The sequence below is a fragment of the Drosophila virilis genome, chromosome X (assembly GCF_030788295.1).
Source record: "Drosophila virilis strain 15010-1051.87 chromosome X, Dvir_AGI_RSII-ME, whole genome shotgun sequence".
NCBI lineage: Eukaryota > Metazoa > Arthropoda > Insecta > Diptera > Drosophilidae > Drosophila > Drosophila virilis.
The window spans coordinates 25,780,454-25,798,719 of record NC_091543.1 but is presented as its reverse complement, the minus strand read 5'-3'; the positions used below and the strand labels follow the sequence as shown (position 1 = coordinate 25,798,719).

Sequence of the window (18,266 nt, the reverse complement as noted above, 5' to 3'; positions counted from 1 at the left end):
AAGCGGAAGTAGCAGCGACGCATTCAGCTGTGACGTCGACTGAGCTTTGGCTTATATCAGCAGCAGCAGCAGCAGCAGCAGCAGCAGCAGCAGCAGCGGAAGAAGGCGGCACCCCTTGCCCGCCCCTTCAATGCGTTGGCTGCGACAACGAAGACGTGGAGGCATCATAAAGAAAGACAAACGACGACCGTCGGCCGTGGAGTGTAATGTAAATTACGAGCAGAGGCAAACAGCAACAATAAAAAAAAGTCGCATTGTAATAGCTGTTGCTGCTGTTGTTGCTGTTGCTGCTGTTGCTGCTGTTGTTGCTGTTGCAGCTATGGGCATCAAATGAGGCAGCCAACCGCTGCACCTGTGGGCCAGTTGCGGCAGCGATCGGCGGCGATTAGGCGGCCGCTGCCCCAAACTGTTTACTGCTTCCGCTAGCCGCTGTCAAGAGCAGCAGCAACAACAGCAACAACAACAGCAGCAGCAACAACAGCAACAGCAACAACAACAGCAATGACCACAAAAGCGTAACATGCGCTGCCGCAATCAAATCGCCGCCAACCGCCTGCCCCTGCCCCTGCACCAGCACCTGTTCCTGCCCAATTACCATTCCCATTGCGACTTCTGTTGGATTCTCTCTGCCTCCCTCTGCGCTCCCTTTCACTCCCGATCTGCCCCCGTTGCGACGTTCGTCGACACTTTGACGCTTCGCTGCGCTTAGGCGGGCGGCGCTGATGACTCAGAGTGCGGCACAAGCCGCCCGCGAGCCACCCTGTGGCGGTATTTCATGCTCAAATAACTGGCTGGCCACTACTCAGTGGGTGAGGGGGAGCGGGGTACAGGGGAAGAGCGCATAACACGCTACGCTGCGCATGGCCAGCGCCACGTTGGGGGTTCGCTTGGAGCCCGCTAACGGGGATTCTAAACAACAGCGGCAGCAACCACTTTGCGTTTTGGTCAGCTTCAGACGCTGGGGTCAGCTCAGGTTGGCCTCGGGTCAGCGGCGTCTGCAGTCGCCTTATCTAATTCGGGCCACCCTACCTCTCTTGCACTCTTCGCGCAGACAGGCAGGGAAATACTCTGTGTATGTGTGTAATATATTTGTAGCAATTCGAGAGTGACCGACTAAGAAATACCCTGTGCCCAGCAACTTGCTGCAGTTGCAAAATTGCGAATTACTCTCTAAACATCTACATATATGTTCGCAATAATAAGAGTGCTCTAATAGGGAGTGACCGACTAAGAAATACCCTATACCCAGCACAAAACTGCACTTGCGAAAATTTAAGGGTTCTTTAGGGCAAAGTTAGAATCGTATTTAACATATTAATCTGGCAGCTGTGGGGTATCCTTGCGTGGAAGAACATGAAACAAATTGTTATTATTTAAACAAATTACTTTGAAATTATTCTGTCTGTCGGGAATTCACCATTTACCGCACATTTGTGCTTTCTGGTCAATAATATGTTCCGCCCAACCTCTGCGCATTGACAATAAAATCAGCCAGTAACAAAATCGTTTTCTTTTTTGGTTTCCTTTTCTTTCTTTTTTTTTTTTTTTTTTTGTAGCCTCGGGAAACCGAATATTACACAATTCTTCTAGATGGTGTCGGCAGCTGGGATCGCAGTGGTGAGTGTTCGTTGAATAAAACTCAAGAAGCAACAAGAAAATCAGAAGCACAAGCGAAAACGTTGGCGATTGGAAGTAATACAAAACGGAAGCTGAGGTCACTTTCATTGGGTCCCAAGCACGTACTTTGCATTTTTGGTGCCGCCACAAAAGAGCCTCAGAGTCCAGAGTTCGTAGAATGTAGATCTAGAATGGCAATCACAATTCCGTAATGCCCATGAGCCCTGCGCTTGATTAAAGCCTGCAACAGTCGCCGCCTTTTGCCTAAAACAATTTCACATTTTCAGCGGGATGCATGTACGTGACGAAGAGTGTTGGGTTGGGCTGGGGAGGCGAATGGATGGAATGGGGTACGAGCTAGGCAATTGAGAGCCTCACGATTCATTTTCACAGTGAATGCGAGTGCGAGTGCGAGTGCGAGTGCGAGTGTGTTGAGTGCTTGATTTGATTTGGGTGCCGTTTGTAACACTTTCTAATGCCCGTAATGAGTTTGGGCACCAGGCCGGACGCCTGGCTGGCTGGTTAACCATTTGATCTGCGTATTCTGAATCGGATGTCAACAATTTTTGGTCATTCCCATGGACGAGTGCGAGTACGAGTGCCAAATGTTAAATATCATTTGGTTTATGCTGTTTGAATAGGGGCGGAAATGATCGCGGCTTGTCTGTGGCACACACGCTGTAGTGGCTGCTTTGCACTCCCCAAACGAATCTGCTTGTTGATCAGCTGCTCTAGTTTAGTTACTGCTTTACCGACCGCGCTGGAAGCCAATTCTTCGTTTATTGCACAGCTGAGGGCATGCGCAACCGAATAGGGCGAATAGAGAGGAAAAAGGTGATAAGATCAGGCCATAGTACCGTTTTAAAATATAATCGCGTGATGTAGAGCTTTTGAAAGCTTCCTTATTTTTTTTGTCGTTGGGAAGTAGTAAAGGTTAAAAGTACAGCTCAGCATGTCAGATATATTTGAAGCGCGTGCGAGTTAAGTTCATAACATTTTTCTTTCTTTGCAAATAATTTTTGCAAAGACATCAACGACCAAGGCTGCAATTGTGGTACAGTTTGGAAGTGTTCTTTTGGTACGCTAATAGAAACCAAAAACCTTCATAACAACTCGACCCACTAACCTAATTGTGATTCGGGGTGACCCTTAAAGAAAAGGTATTTATATGTGCTAGTGTTGAGACTTGGAACTAATTAAGGCTTCCACAGTTTCCGTGCCTGCTCAGTTGACTAGATTTAGACGTACTAGTCGGCACTACCAGAGGGGGAGATCGGACCAGACAAGGGCAACACCAAGAGCACGTGTCGCACTTAGCAACCCAGCAGAACCAATTTTGTTGCTATTTTACTTATCAGCCGCTGTCTTGCGAAGAACAACATCTGGCATAGCCTCGGAAAACGGCGCCAAGCGGGTGAAACGCTTACTATTTATGCAGCACCATCGGGACCGCATGCACTAAGCATATAGTGTAACCTGCAGAGAGTAACAAAGGAGCCGAGTCTGTATTACTTTTTGGTGTACCCCTTTCGCTTGCTTAGCAGCATTGCCATATAATTCCATTAATTGTTTAACGTTGCCAAGATGGACGGCTAATAGATCCTTAGTTTTAATTTTTATTTCCTTTAATTTTTTTTTTTTCTTTTACTAATTTCTTTAAAACAAAATGTGCAATGAATATGCCTAAATAAGTTGAAGCGAGAGGAAATTCCTACACCACCGACCTTGACCGTTGCTCATATATATATATATATATATATATATATATATATATACATGTGTTTATATACTTATAAATTTCTTTTGTAATATTTAGCAACAGCGATCATAATCGTCGTATACATTGGGCCCAACGTCTGCTTCGAAGGATATCGCGTGAGTAAGAGTTTAAACCAATGCCTATAGATATATGTAATTATATACACACATGAACATTTAAATGCAGTTAATTTAGCAAGACGGTAAATTAATTACTATCCGTCAAGTCTCAAGATAATGTTGGTGAATTTCTCCTTCCCCTTAATTTCTTTATGGGATTTAAACTAGTTATTGCACATTCATCATATTAACTTTGGATTCAAATTTTGTTTGGAAACTGTATATTTTTTCTTGTAAATAGAGTTATACTCACCTTGCTATTAATTGGCAACAAAATTGAACAATGCGTGAATAAACGAATTATATTAGCTTATATGATATGATATCCTAATTCCATAATTAATTGTTTTATCTGTCAAGTACCCATGTTAGCCGCTTGCAATTTATAGTGATGGTTTAAAAACCTGAAATAGGGACAAGCATCCACATTCCATTTTTTTTTTGCTTGTCAAGGTAGGGAGGGTAAAGAGAAAGAGAGACGATCAACACCTTAGTTCTCTCACTTACGCGAAATTGAATAGTTTGAATTTGGGTGTTCGGTCGGAACACATTAATGGTACCCATACTAGAATCCGGTTTTTTTTTTTGTTTCAATGGATTTACTTAAATCAATAAGTTTTTTTTTTATTTTTTTTTGATCGCACTTAAACTATGTGTTTATGGTAAGTGCAAAAGGGAAAGGAAAAAACCCCGACCAGTCCGACGAGCTATTGTCCGAGTATTAGCAAGAAGTGCGAACCTCCAATCCCTATGCACCCGGTTAGGCAACAGCCACGGCGTTTGTTTTTATTTTTGGTAGATGGCCAAACGAAAGGCAAAAACTGAACCCGAACCCCCCCACCATTACATATATGGCGCCCAACACGTGGGACCCTAGCAAGAACGTAAAACTTTTACTTCTTGCGTAAGCACGACTAACACCTAGTGCACAACAATCCCCAATCGAAACTCGAAGTCATACCATATCAATTACTACCTATTATTTTTTAATTACCCTGTTAGGCCCCTTTCTCGGGAAAATACGTTGTGTTCAGACAGTAGTTAGTTGTAGGAATTTGCGATTGTAATTCAGGCATTGCTGGATTAGTCGACCACAATTAATTACTAGTACTTTAAGCAGCGGGTAAGATCGGAAAAGAGGGAATAATAATCAAATTTGGGTTAATTGTTTCAAGGACTATTTGGAATTACAACAAACTGGAAATATTTCGGATGTTGTCTAGTAGTCCATGAGCAGTAAAAATCCAAATCAGAAATAGACTCCAGTAAAATAAATAGCACAAATTCAACTACTCAGGTTTGCTTAAGGATTGTAAGCAATAACGTGTGGGAAAAAGACAGATAGAATAAATAACCAAGACTTAATAATACAAGTCCTATTTAGTTTTCCTTTTGTTGTTTGGAAACAAGCAAAAGTTTGCATTCATTATGGCAGTGAGACGAAGCACAGAGAGCATAGTTGCAGCGATTAACGCGCAAGATCCATTTTGTGGCATTTGCCATGAGCAATTGCAAGCAGAACAGCTATCTGCGACTACTCCTTGTCAACACCGTTTTCACGACGTTTGCATAAGCAATACACTAAAGACAACCCCAAAATGTCCAGTATGTGAGGCAGATTGCAACCCAGGGCAACTAATATTTATGAACAATACACTGGCAGCGGAGTTACACTCAGCTGGTAATGCTGAAACAGACGAAACTCTATCGCGAAATACTCTACCTTGCCAAGATGGTTCGACTACTACAGGTATCAGGAGAGGTCAGCGATTCGGAAAAGGGCGAGGAGCCACGCCCAAGCGAAGTATGCAAACTAGGTCTATGAATCGAAATCATAGAGAATATTTAGGTAGTTGCATGTCTTTAGGCAGCAACGGAAATAAGTCAGTGGACAATGGTCCAAATGTAGAGACAATTACCTATATCAACGAAGCTCTACAATCTCAGCAAAGGACTTTAATAGCAGAACTCAAAAACGTTATTAAAGCTTCTGTTGAACAATCACTGCAAGAGAAGTTAGCAACATTAAATGTACGAAGTGAGCAAGCTGAATCAACACGCTCTAGATTAGTTCAGTCTCCAAGGGGATTAGGTGCTGATACTCTCCCTAATAGTGCCCAGAACTCTGACATACCCCTTGACTGCGGACCATACAGCCCCAGAGGTAGCAATCGATCAAACTCAAGTTTGAGTTCAGAAAAAGCAGCTAGCATTATGCAAACCTGGCGACTTAAATTTGACGGTTCGAAAGACTCTATGCAGATAGATGAATTCTTGTATCGAATTCGTTCATTAACGGCTCAAAATTTGAACGGCGACTATAGGCTGCTTTGTGACAATCTTCATTTACTTTTCTTCGGGAAAGCCAATGATTGGTTTTGGAGCTTCCACAAGAAAAACCCACAGTATACCTGGTTGGCTTTCTGTACGGATTTCCGACTTAGATTCGAGGACGTTAAAGACGACTTTGACTTGTGGGAACTAATTAGGAAAAGACGCCAGAAAGATCAGGAGACATTTGATGATTTTCAATCAGCGATTGAAGGCCTGGTTAGCCAATTATCTAACGAAATAAGCGAAGACAAGCTTGTTGACCTATTAAAACGCAATGCGAGAACAGCGCTCAGGTACGAACTATTGCATTTGAAGATTAGAACTCGAGCAGAATTAAGAGAGGAAGTTAAGAAACATGAAAGTTTCTGTAGAGAAACTGGCTCGTTTCCCAATCGAACCAAATACGGTAGAGGTAATGTCTCTGAGTTACTGGAAAATAATGATATAGAAGATAATATTTCAGAAATACAGAACAAGAAAATAGTGTGCTGGAATTGCGATAAAGTGGGACACCGATTCGATGACTGCATGGGAGAAAGGCGTATATTCTGCTACGGTTGCGGTGCTAAAAATACTTTTAAACCCAATTGTAGCAAATGCAATCTTTTGGGAAACCGGAAGCGGGATGCGCAGACCAACACCAGTTTGACGCATCCCACAAAAGAATAAAGTCCTTGCCAGAAATACAGTCATATGGTAGTTTGGAGCAATCAACTCCAAATACTATATTTACAACTTATATGGCAAATACATGTTCAGTCGCCGAGACTGCAACTCAAACTGATATTGAAAATAAGTACGTACCGTACCATATTAGAGTAAAACACTATCTTGACACACGAAGACGAATTTTTAGCAGCATAGAACCCATCGAATTTCTCAGTCGGCCAAAACGCTCTACTGTTCGACTTAGGAAATTCTGGAAAAATATTAAAAGTCTTCGTAAGAAGCTCGTTCAATCAGTGTTTATGAGCTCAGATAACCGCTTGTACACTGAGTTAAGCCTAGAGGGAGAAAAATATGTAGCATTATTAGATTCCGGAGCGACGATTAGTTGCCTCGGTAATGTTGCAGCTAAGTCACTGTTGTCACATCCCAAAGCGCGCAAATGCTCTGGATCAATCCGAACAGCTAACAACGCTATTTGCCCAGTGGTAGGCAAACTGACACTTAAAGTTGAATTTCGAAAACAAGCGCATAATGTTGATTTTTATGTTATACCCGATTTGAAACAAGATGTTTACTTAGGCATAAATTTTTGGCAGGACTTTGGACTGTTAACGAATTTAATTCGTCCTGATGAGTCCGTAAATGAATTAGACAACAGTAACGAACAGGATATCCAGGAAACAGCGAAAATGCATCAGCTAACCGCTGAAGAAAAGTCACGATTAAATTCGATCATTTCTAATTTCTATTCTTATGAAAAGGAAGGATTAGGACGCACTGAGTTAATCGAACATCGCATTGAAATAGATAATGTGACCCCCGTCAAACAAAGACATTGGCCTATTTCGCCAGCCGTTGAAAAGCTAATGTTTGACGAGATCGAGAAAATGCTAGCTTTAGATATAATAGAGGTATCGCATAGCCCCTGGAGCAGCAACTGCGTCCTTGTGCAAAGAAAGGAGAAAAACAGGCTGTGTCTAGATTCTCGAGTCATAAATAAGTACACTCGTAAAGATGCGTACCCTCTACCCCATATCGACGGAATTCTTAGTCGTCTGCCGCCGGCTAAATATATAACGGGCCTCGATATGAAGCACGCATTCTGGCAGATACCCCTAGAAGAAAAATCACGTCAGTATACCGCTTTTACAGTCCCTAATCGTCCATTATTTCAATACAAAGTAATGCCGTTTGGATTGTGTAACGCTCCTCAAACGCTTTGTAGACTAATGGAACGCGTGATACCAGCCCATTTGCGGACCCGCGTATTTGTCTACTTAGATGATTTACTTCTGCTATCAGAGGACTTCGATTCGCATATGTTGCTTTTGCAGGAAGTAGCGCTGCACTTGCGTAAAGCGAACTTGACAATCAACATCGCAAAATCAAAATTTTGTATGCGGGAAATTAAATATTTGGGCTTTATAATTGGGTATGGTCAACTAAAGACGGACCCTAGCAAAATACAAGCTATTAACGAATTCCCTGTACCAAAAAGTGTAAAACAACTGAGACGTTTTCTTGGACTCGCTGGATGGTATAGACGTTTCGTTAATCATTATGCAACAGTTAGCTTTCCGCTTACAGAGTTGCTAAAGAAATCGAAAGTATTGAAATGGAACACTGATGCTGATTCCGCTTTCAACACCTTAAAAACACTTTTAACTTCTGCACCTGTATTGGCTACACCCGACTTCTCAAAACCTTTTAGATTAGTTTGCGATGCTAGCACAACTGGTTTAGGCTGCGTTCTAGCTCAACTAAATGAACAGGAAGAGGAGGCTCCAATAGCATACATGTCAGAGAAACTGTCAAAGGCCCAACGGAATTATAGTGTGACCGATCTGGAATGCTTAGCCGTAATAAGAGGTATTTTTAAATTTAGAGCGTATATAGAAGGACAGGACTTCGAAGTAATAACTGATCATGCTTCCTTACAATGGCTCATGAGACAGAAGGATCTCAGAGGACGTCAAGGTAGATGGGTGATCAAATTACAGGGCTTCAAGTTTAAAGTCTCGCATCGTAGCGGTACACAAAATGTTGTCGCTGATGCGCTATCGCGTCAAAATGAGACAGAGCTTGCGGAATTCGAGGAGCAAGGTCCCATAGTTGACCTGTCTTCACCCGAATTCAAATCGCCAAACTATCTGGATCTGATAGACAGTATTTCTTCTAACCAATCCAGATTACCGGATTTACAGATAATCGACGGTTTTATATATAAACGTACTGAGCCAGCGACGGGATATAGCATTCAGGAGAAACAATCCTGGAAACTCTGGATACCTTCGTCTCTCACCCTACAAGTGATAGAGAGAGCCCACAATCCCCCTAACGCTGCACACAGTGGCATCGGAAAAACAATAGAGAAACTCAAGAGATACTTGTTTTGGCCAAAAATGTCGGCCCAAATTCATGAATATATAGTCAATTGTAAAGTTTGTCGGCAAACGAAAAGCCCCAATGTAGTGTTGAGACCTCCAATGGGCAAGCCTATGACGTCAGAACGGCCATTTCAGAAGCTCTACATGGATCTTCTAGGGCCATATCCTCGGTCCAAGAACGGCAATATAGGTCTCCTGATGGTTGTAGACCACAATACTAAATTTCATTTTATGTGGCCTCTTCGCGCGTTTACTACCAACAAAATTATCGACTATCTAGAAAACACACTGTTTTGCACTTTCGGCGTGCCAGAAACTATTCTGACCGACAATGGCTCTCAGTTCATTTCTAGTGTCTTTAAAGCTTTTCTTACCCGGTATGGAATCATCCACATTCGAACGGCAATATACTCGCCACAAAGTAATGCGAGTGAGCGAGTAAATAGATCAGTATTAGCGGCTATTAGAGCCTATATCGGAAAAGATCATTCAAATTGGGATAAAAAGCTGTACGCCATTTGTGCTGCCTTGAGAGCCAGCGTTCACCAAAGTACAGGGTACTCTCCATATTTTTTAGCGTTTGGACAGAATATGATGTTAAACGGTAAAGACTATGACTTGCTAAAGCGACTTAACCTCTTGTCCGAAGACACTGCTATTGAGAGGCCCACAGCCTTACAAGTAATCCGTCAGATAGCTAAAGACAATGTAGCTCAGTCACATAATAGAAATGCTAAGATATATAATTTGCGCAGCCGAAACATAAGTCTTACTGCCGGTACGAAAGTCTTCGCCCGCAATTTTTGTCAGAGTAACGCGCAAAAGAAGTTTAGTTCTAAGCTTGCACCAGTTTTCATTCCGGCGATTGTTGTACAAAAAGTCAGCCCAGCCTACTATCAACTAGCTAATGAAACAGGTAAATGCATCGGTACTTTTCATCTCAAAGATATACAAACTAGTAACAAGTTCTAACTCAACAGTTATTATAGTTATTTCAGTTTATGTCCCGCTAGCAAGTAGCGCTGCATAAACTGTGGTGTAGTGGCTGCTTTGCACTCCCCAAACGAATCTGCTTGTTGATCAGCTGCTCTAGTTTAGTTACTGCTTTACCGACCGCGCTGGAAGCCAATTCTTCGTTTATTGCACAGCTGAGGGCATGCGCAACCGAATAGGGCGAATAGAGAGGAAAAAGGTGATAAGATCAGGCCATAGTACCGTTTTAAAATATAATCGCGTGATGTAGAGCTTTTGAAAGCTTCCTTATTTTTTTTGTCGTTGGGAAGTAGTAAAGGTTAAAAGTACAGCTCAGCATGTCAGATATATTTGAAGCGCGTGCGAGTTAAGTTCATAACATTTTTCTTTCTTTGCAAATAATTTTTGCAAAGACATCAACGACCAAGGCTGCAATTGTGGTACAGTTTGGAAGTGTTCTTTTGGTACGCTAATAGAAACCAAAAACCTTCATAACAACTCGACCCACTAACCTAATTGTGATTCGGGGTGACCCTTAAAGAAAAGGTATTTATATGTGCTAGTGTTGAGACTTGGAACTAATTAAGGCTTCCACAGTTTCCGTGCCTGCTCAGTTGACTAGATTTAGACGTACTAGTCGGCACTACCAGAGGGGGAGATCGGACCAGACAAGGGCAACACCAAGAGCACGTGTCGCACTTAGCAACCCAGCAGAACCAATTTTGTTGCTATTTTACTTATCAGCCGCTGTCTTGCGAAGAACAACATCTGGCATAGCCTCGGAAAACGGCGCCAAGCGGGTGAAACGCTTACTATTTATGCAGCACCATCGGGACCGCATGCACTAAGCATATAGTGTAACCTGCAGAGAGTAACAAAGGAGCCGAGTCTGTATTACTTTTTGGTGTACCCCTTTCGCTTGCTTAGCAGCATTGCCATATAATTCCATTAATTGTTTAACGTTGCCAAGATGGACGGCTAATAGATCCTTAGTTTTAATTTTTATTTCCTTTAATTTTTTTTTTTTCTTTTACTAATTTCTTTAAAACAAAATGTGCAATGAATATGCCTAAATAAGTTGAAGCGAGAGGAAATTCCTACACCACCGACCTTGACCGTTGCTCATATATATATATATATATATATATATATATATATACATGTGTTTATATACTTATAAATTTCTTTTGTAATATTTAGCAACAGCGATCATAATCGTCGTATACATTGGGCCCAACGTCTGCTTCGAAGGATATCGCGTGAGTAAGAGTTTAAACCAATGCCTATAGATATATGTAATTATATACACACATGAACATTTAAATGCAGTTAATTTAGCAAGACGGTAAATTAATTACTATCCGTCAAGTCTCAAGATAATGTTGGTGAATTTCTCCTTCCCCTTAATTTCTTTATGGGATTTAAACTAGTTATTGCACATTCATCATATTAACTTTGGATTCAAATTTTGTTTGGAAACTGTATATTTTTTCTTGTAAATAGAGTTATACTCACCTTGCTATTAATTGGCAACAAAATTGAACAATGCGTGAATAAACGAATTATATTAGCTTATATGATATGATATCCTAATTCCATAATTAATTGTTTTATCTGTCAAGTACCCATGTTAGCCGCTTGCAATTTATAGTGATGGTTTAAAAACCTGAAATAGGGACAAGCATCCACATTCCATTTTTTTTTTTTGCTTGTCAAGGTAGGGAGGGTAAAGAGAAAGAGAGACGATCAACACCTTAGTTCTCTCACTTACGCGAAATTGAATAGTTTGAATTTGGGTGTTCGGTCGGAACACATTAATGGTACCCATACTAGAATCCGGTTTTTTTTTTTGTTTCAATGGATTTACTTAAATCAATAAGTTTTTTTTTTATTTTTTTTTGATCGCACTTAAACTATGTGTTTATGGTAAGTGCAAAAGGGAAAGGAAAAAACCCCGACCAGTCCGACGAGCTATTGTCCGAGTATTAGCAAGAAGTGCGAACCTCCAATCCCTATGCACCCGGTTAGGCAACAGCCACGGCGTTTGTTTTTATTTTTTGGTAGATGGCCAAACGAAAGGCAAAAACTGAACCCGAACCCCCCCACCATTACAACGCACGCATAGACAGTCTGTACAGTTCGGGATAGCCAGAGTTGATAACGCCCATGACATCATCGTTATCATCATCATTCGCTCATCATCATCAATATAAATATTAACATTTGTTGTTTGCCAAATGCTCAAGTTGTCGCGACTTTCGGCTGATAAGCCCAATGTGAAGGTCAATTGGTTCAATGGGCCGTGAAAACTCTTCATTTTGCGATTTAGGTTAACAAAAATTAAGAAAAAAAAATCACATGTGCATTAAGTGCGCACAGCAATTGTTAAATCAAGTAGAAAATCCTACAAGTAGTTGAAAGAAGAACTTAATTAAAGTCGATTTCTTTTCAAAACAAAAGTTTCGACTCTAGTCAAGTTTTATGTACTTAAAGAAGAGGATATATTCAATATATGCATAGATAGAGTCTTTTTGGAATATGCTTGTGCCTTTCCGGTCTTAAGTCAAGTAAGTAGATCTTACTTAGTTTCAGCAATACATGGAATTACTTAAGAACAGTCAAACAGCAGTTATCATATGATTATTATTTTAAAGCTTTAGAACTTAAATCTAGCCTCCAGTTACTTAAACTATTATTCAGAAAATATTTAAAAATTGAAAAGATTATTTTTTGATTTTCTAAACAAGAGAAAAAACTTGCGACTAGGCTTTATCTCCAAAAGACGTTTTTTTTTACCGAAAAGGTAATGTACCAAAATTTAACAGCTCCAGAGATGGCCAAGAATCGAATACTTATCGATTTCGAGAGCAACGATTACAACGATTATATGAAATAAACATGAAATGAACATGGAGTACAATGGAACAGAATAGAATAGAATATAACAGAATAGAATAGAATAGAATAGAATGCAGTGTGTGACATTGAATGTTAATTTGTTTGAATATGTATTCTATGTTTTGACAAAATAATAAGAAATTTGGTTGTTATGTTGAGTGTTAGATACGATATAAAAGCATTTGTCATGCTTAAAGATAGAAAGTATTTTTCGACACAAAAAATATAATTGATTTATGGCATTATTATTCTGGTAATATCCAATCCCCAATCAACTGAGGCTTCTTACATGCGGATTTCATTGCGCTTGAAAGCGAAACCAGACGCAGCTGCGGCTTCGACGTGTTTCCACGCAACACACGCACTCACACACACACACACACACGCACACTCACACGCACACGCACACACACAGATATGCGCATCCGCAATCGCAGCCGCGCATCGCGCCTGCAATTAGAGAAAAGTCAAAGGTCCTTCATTCAGCCAGCGCGCAGATGGTTCGCTTACGCTGGGTTAGGCCCAGGGCCAGCTCATGGGCTCATCATGGGCGAAGGATATGCCCAATTGTTTGTAGCTGAATGCTAGCCAAATGAACTGTAAACAACAAACAGCGACAGCGGATAATCAGCTGTCTGCTTCTTCTTCTGCTGCTGCTGCTCAGCCCCTCGCGCTTAAACCAACCTCCTTCAATTAACAGCAAAATTTAATTGAATTTGCATTTAAAACATGTTTTCGGTCTGCAGCCAGCACAAAAGAAAAAACACCCAAAAAAAAAAAGGAGTATATGCATACATATATAAAATATTATATTTTATAATAAAGACACGAAACGAGAGAAAAAAAACTTACATTTTACTGCTTTATATCCCGGGCGCAAGAAGAAGACGACAATGAAGAGAGTGAAGACGGCAAAATGTTGCGCATGCGTTGTTGTTGTTGTTGTTGTCAACACTGATTGCGGCTGTTGTTGTTGGTGTTGTTGGTGTTGTTGTTTTTGGGTTTTTGGGTTTTTATCTCCCGTTCGCTGGTTTGGCGCGTTGTTTTTGTATTTTGGGTTAATACCAAATCATTGTAAAATAAATTAGCAAACAAATAAATATTAAACGCGAATTCGTTTTTTTATCGCTCTTTAGCGCTTTTGTTAGTTGCTGATTGTTCGTTTTTGTTTTCTTGTTGCTGTTGTTGTTGCTCTCAGAACCACGCTCTATATATTTGTTATCGTTGTGTTGTTGCTGTCGACTTGGGCAGTTTGGCTTTTGATTTTGTATTTTATCTAAATTTTATTTAGTTGCTTAAAGTTTTCTTGTCGCTTGCTGCCTTTCATTTTTTCGTAGTCGCAATTGTTGTTGTTGCTCCTGTTGTTGTTGTTGTTGTTGCTGTTGGCATAATGACAACTGTTTGTTGTTGCTGCTATTGTATTGAGAGTGCCTCACATGGCACCACACACGCACATGCACATACACACACACACACACACATGCATATACACGTATATATGTACCTATGGCATGCATATATGCATAGATAAATCCGTTCACAAAGAAAGATTCGCACACAAAAAAAAATAATAAATAAATTTAACGTCACAATTTACACTGGCAACAACAATAACGAAATAGTGTAATAAACGAAGCAGAAAACGCACGCACAGTGTTACAAAAACTGTAAAAATTGTAAGAAAAAAATAAATAAATGAAATAAAATAAATAGTTATAAAAAACAATTTAGCATAAATAGGTATATTGTAAATTGGCGTTTCTTTCAGAAGATGTGCAACTTAATGAATCGTTTTTTTTTTATTTTTTGCAAAAACACACAGAAACCAAACAACACACACACACACACACATACATATGCACTTTGTTGTGCCAACAACAAAAATGTCAAGATTATAATTTCAGCATGCTCCCATGCATATGTATGTATGTGAATATAATTGAATATTTGTATAAATGTATGTATGTACACATATGTATTTTATATATGTAAATGCACACACACACAGGCACACACTGTGCTGAAGATTATAAATTATCGGCGCCTGTTGCTGTTGTAACAATAGCAAACAGCAACAACAAAATGCCGCGTGTTTCACAACACTTAAATATGTATGTGAAAATGTACATATATATTTATATATATATATATATATATAAATTAAAAAAATATGTATATTTGTATCGGTCTCTCTATATATGAATATTAAGCATTTATTGTGCATTTTATTTTATTTCACTTGGAATTTATTTGAATCGCTTTTTGTTTCCTTTCACACAGATACGCATGGGTTTTATTTGGTTTTTGTTTTGATTTGGGGTTTTGCTGTTGCCGTTGTTGTTGTTGTTGTTGTTGTTTCTTTTGTCGTTTCGGTTACACAGTCCAAATTCAAATCGGAATCGGGTCAAACTAAAAAAACCAAAGCGAACCACAGCACCAAAGAGAAATGCACACGAAGAAACGTTTTTAAAATGCGACACATTTTGCTAGAATTTTTTTTTTTTTTTTTTTGTTTTTGGCGCGCACGAACTTACAAAAAAAAAATTTATTAAAACAAAAAACTAAAACTCATCAACAAAAATTTTATTTGAATTGAAATTATTCTAATATGCACGTTTCGAGCGATTGCACATAACTGTTAACATAAGTAAAGTACTCGTACAACCTACATATGTGTGTGTGTGTGTGTGTGTGTGTGTATTGTTATATTTTAAATACCCAGAAATGTTGTGGCAAATAGAAAATGTTAGAAAACGGAACACTACAAAAATAGAAATAGCAATCGAAAATAGAAATTAGAAAAGATAGAAGATCGATCCTATTATAAAGCACTTTTTGTCACTGTTCATTTATTTGATTTCTGTGCGATTCAGTTGCTTAGTTGGGTGAATGGTTTGATCGGTAGGGAGGGGGTTAGCTCGAGATGAGCCCCGTTTAACGATCCCGAGTTGACGTTTAGGCAAAGCTGCTACGCACGCACCGTTACCGTTCACGTTCACAGTTGTTTATGGAATGAGGCTTGAAAATGTGTGCGGGCGTCGTGGCCCCGAGCCACCAGCAGCAGCAGCCGTCAGAGAGAAGGAAAGAGAGAGAGAGAGAGAGAGAGCTGAAGAGCGTCAAACGAACGTGCATAGTGCGACTACGAGTTGAGTTCACTTGAGTTGTTGTTGTCCAACAGATCTCCCAACTGCAGAGAGAGAGAGAGAGAGAGGGAGAAGAAACGTGTGTGTGACGGAGAGAGATGTCAAGAGAGCCAGATGACAAAGAGAACGCAACGACTTTGACTGTCTGACTAAATTGCAGTGTCAGAGTCAACTGCTGCATTTGTTGCTGTTGTTGTTGTTGGTATTAATTTCGCTAGTGTTGTAAATAGTAATATTGCCGGCAATTCAAGTCAAATGTACCATAAAGATCAGGACCATGATACAAGAGCTGATCTTGAGATAAATGGGTTCCTTTTGCAAAACTTTAGCTTTAACTTGAAGCCATGAACGCAGAATAGGCTTAGGAATCGATCTTCACACACAGCATTTACATACATACATACATACATACATACATACATACATACACACTCATGCCGCCTCCTTCAACAACAACTACCTTTTTCTCCATACGTAGATCATCATATACATAGGTACAGATCGTGGTATTATCTTATCTTATCTTCTAATCTTAAAATTCGGAACCTTTGGAATTACAACTGCATACTTTTGTAGAGAATATTATAATTTTATATGAATTAATTATGTCTTGGTCAAGACCAGGAATTACGAGCTTCAATGTTATACAGATATCGATCAAATTTAACATTTGAATGCGCTTTCGGATCATCTTTTCACATGACCTCAAATAGGAATTTTCCTTAATTCATTTTTAATCTTAGGAAGGAACGTTGCTTTTTAAACCAATCGTCAGCAAATGTAGGGAATTTATTTAGTCGAGATTAGAAATAGAAAATGCATTTTGTATACTTATCGATATAGTTTCAGTTCAATATTTCCATTTCTTAAAATTCGTTTTTTTTTTTCTTTTGATTTTTTTTGTTTTAAACAGCGCGTGTGTTCGACTCGGCTATGCGCATTAGCTGGCCACCAAATATGTTGTAAGTGGCAACTGGGAACTGGGAGTTGGGAACTGGAACCGCAACTGGACTCTTGCTGAGTTGCACTCGGATGGGTCTATGTCTAGGGAGGGATAGATAGTTGGGCTGCATGATTAATGACAGCTGGAAAATGCATTTCTTTGCTTTGTCTGTTTGCAACTAATTGAGAAATTTACATAGAGCGTAGCGAGAGTGTGTGTGTGTGTGTGTGTGCGTGGGACTAGGTGTGGGCACGTCAATTCCCAATCAGTTTTCACGTTCAAAAGAAGAAAAAATAGAGATTTTCGAGAAACATTTTCAAAGAAAATCAATTTCTAGTTGTCACCATTTTCAATTTGTCTAGCATTGTCTAGCCCAAATGCGAAGAACCCTGACGCATTGTTTAAGAACATTTGGCTTGGCATAGGTCAGCTCTGGGCAGGAGCGAAACGGAGCAACTGAGTCTCACTAAGCCCCTGCAGCATTTACACTGTTCGGCATCGGAATCAATCAGTGCAAAGCCAACTGAAAATGCGAAATCTCCGCTTAAACACTCAAAAACATCCAGCTCCCAATAGCTTTGCCAGACTCGACCCATTTCATCTTGCTCGGCGGCTGCCTCCCTTCGATGGAGCTAAGCTCATCCGCTTACATTAACTTTTCACGCAATTCGCACACAACAAATACAAAAATATTACAACTGACTCGGCTCCGGAACCAGCTCCAGTTTCAGTTCCAGCAACTGCCACTGGGCTCTGGGCTTGGCATTTCCATTTGGCTAAGGGTGTGTCCGTGAGGGGGGTAGGGGGCTGAAGCTGGGTGTGAGTTTATTGAAATCCGCAACTTCAACTTGAACATGTTCGTATCCATTATGATTATTACGAGTGCCATGCAGCATGCTTGTTGTTGTTGCCAAATTGTATTTCACGCTACTTTTAATTGGCCGCCTCTTCAATATGCCTCCATCGCCAGCTAACCCCCTTTGGGGAGCTCCAATGGCAGCGGCTGTTGCTGCCGTTTTTTAGGCCCATATAATGGCCAATTATGCCCACTTGGAACTCGCACATTCCGGTCTCTCTCTCTCTCTCCCCCTCTCTCTCTCTCTCTCGGCGAGCGTATGTGTGTGCGTGTTGGAGTTTACTTTTTAATGGTCAAGTGTATTTGGGATGGATCTGGGCTCTGCGTTCTGGCACTGGCCTTTCCCAAATATCGACTCCAAGTCCAAAAACAACAGCTTTTTTTTTTTTTTTTTGCTGGTACTTTTCCTGTGCTTTGTCTTCTTCAGCTTCTTGTTGTTTTGTTGGTACTTTAAGTGAAATCAATTAAAAAATTTCTTTGTCTTTCGAATGTTTGACTTCGGTTTCGTCTGTTGTTGTTGTTGTTGTTGCGAAGCATCTTCCAAGTGGCATTTGGAATTCAATGGAAAT

At 40.2% G+C, this 18,266-nt stretch overlaps 2 protein-coding genes across 9 annotated transcripts in view; one reads left to right on the top strand and one right to left on the bottom strand.

Annotated features, from left to right (window-relative positions):
- Positions 1-15,785, bottom strand: part of fog (folded gastrulation) — a 48,163-nt gene extending 32,378 nt beyond the window's left edge. Inside the window, exons 1-2 of the mRNA XM_070211381.1 lie at positions 15,736-15,785; positions 13,608-14,420 (exon numbers count right to left, since the gene is read on the bottom strand). The gene's annotated coding sequence lies outside the window, so the exon portion shown is untranslated. The remainder of the gene's footprint in view (positions 1-13,607; positions 14,421-15,735) is intronic.
- The window catches only part of LOC6631824 (chaoptin), a 209,995-nt gene that overhangs the window by 160,353 nt on the left and 31,376 nt on the right, over positions 1-18,266 (top strand). Inside the window, exons 1-3 of one of the 8 annotated variants that reach the window (XM_070211379.1) lie at positions 1,960-3,118; positions 3,434-3,492; positions 11,058-11,116. The exons of 2 other annotated variants lie outside the window; for them this stretch is intronic. The gene's annotated coding sequence lies outside the window, so the exon portion shown is untranslated. Of the gene's footprint in view, positions 1-1,957; positions 11,117-18,266 lie in introns of those variants that run through there. 5 more of the 8 variants (XM_070211378.1, XM_070211377.1, XM_070211376.1 and 2 more) reach the window with 5 other exon arrangements.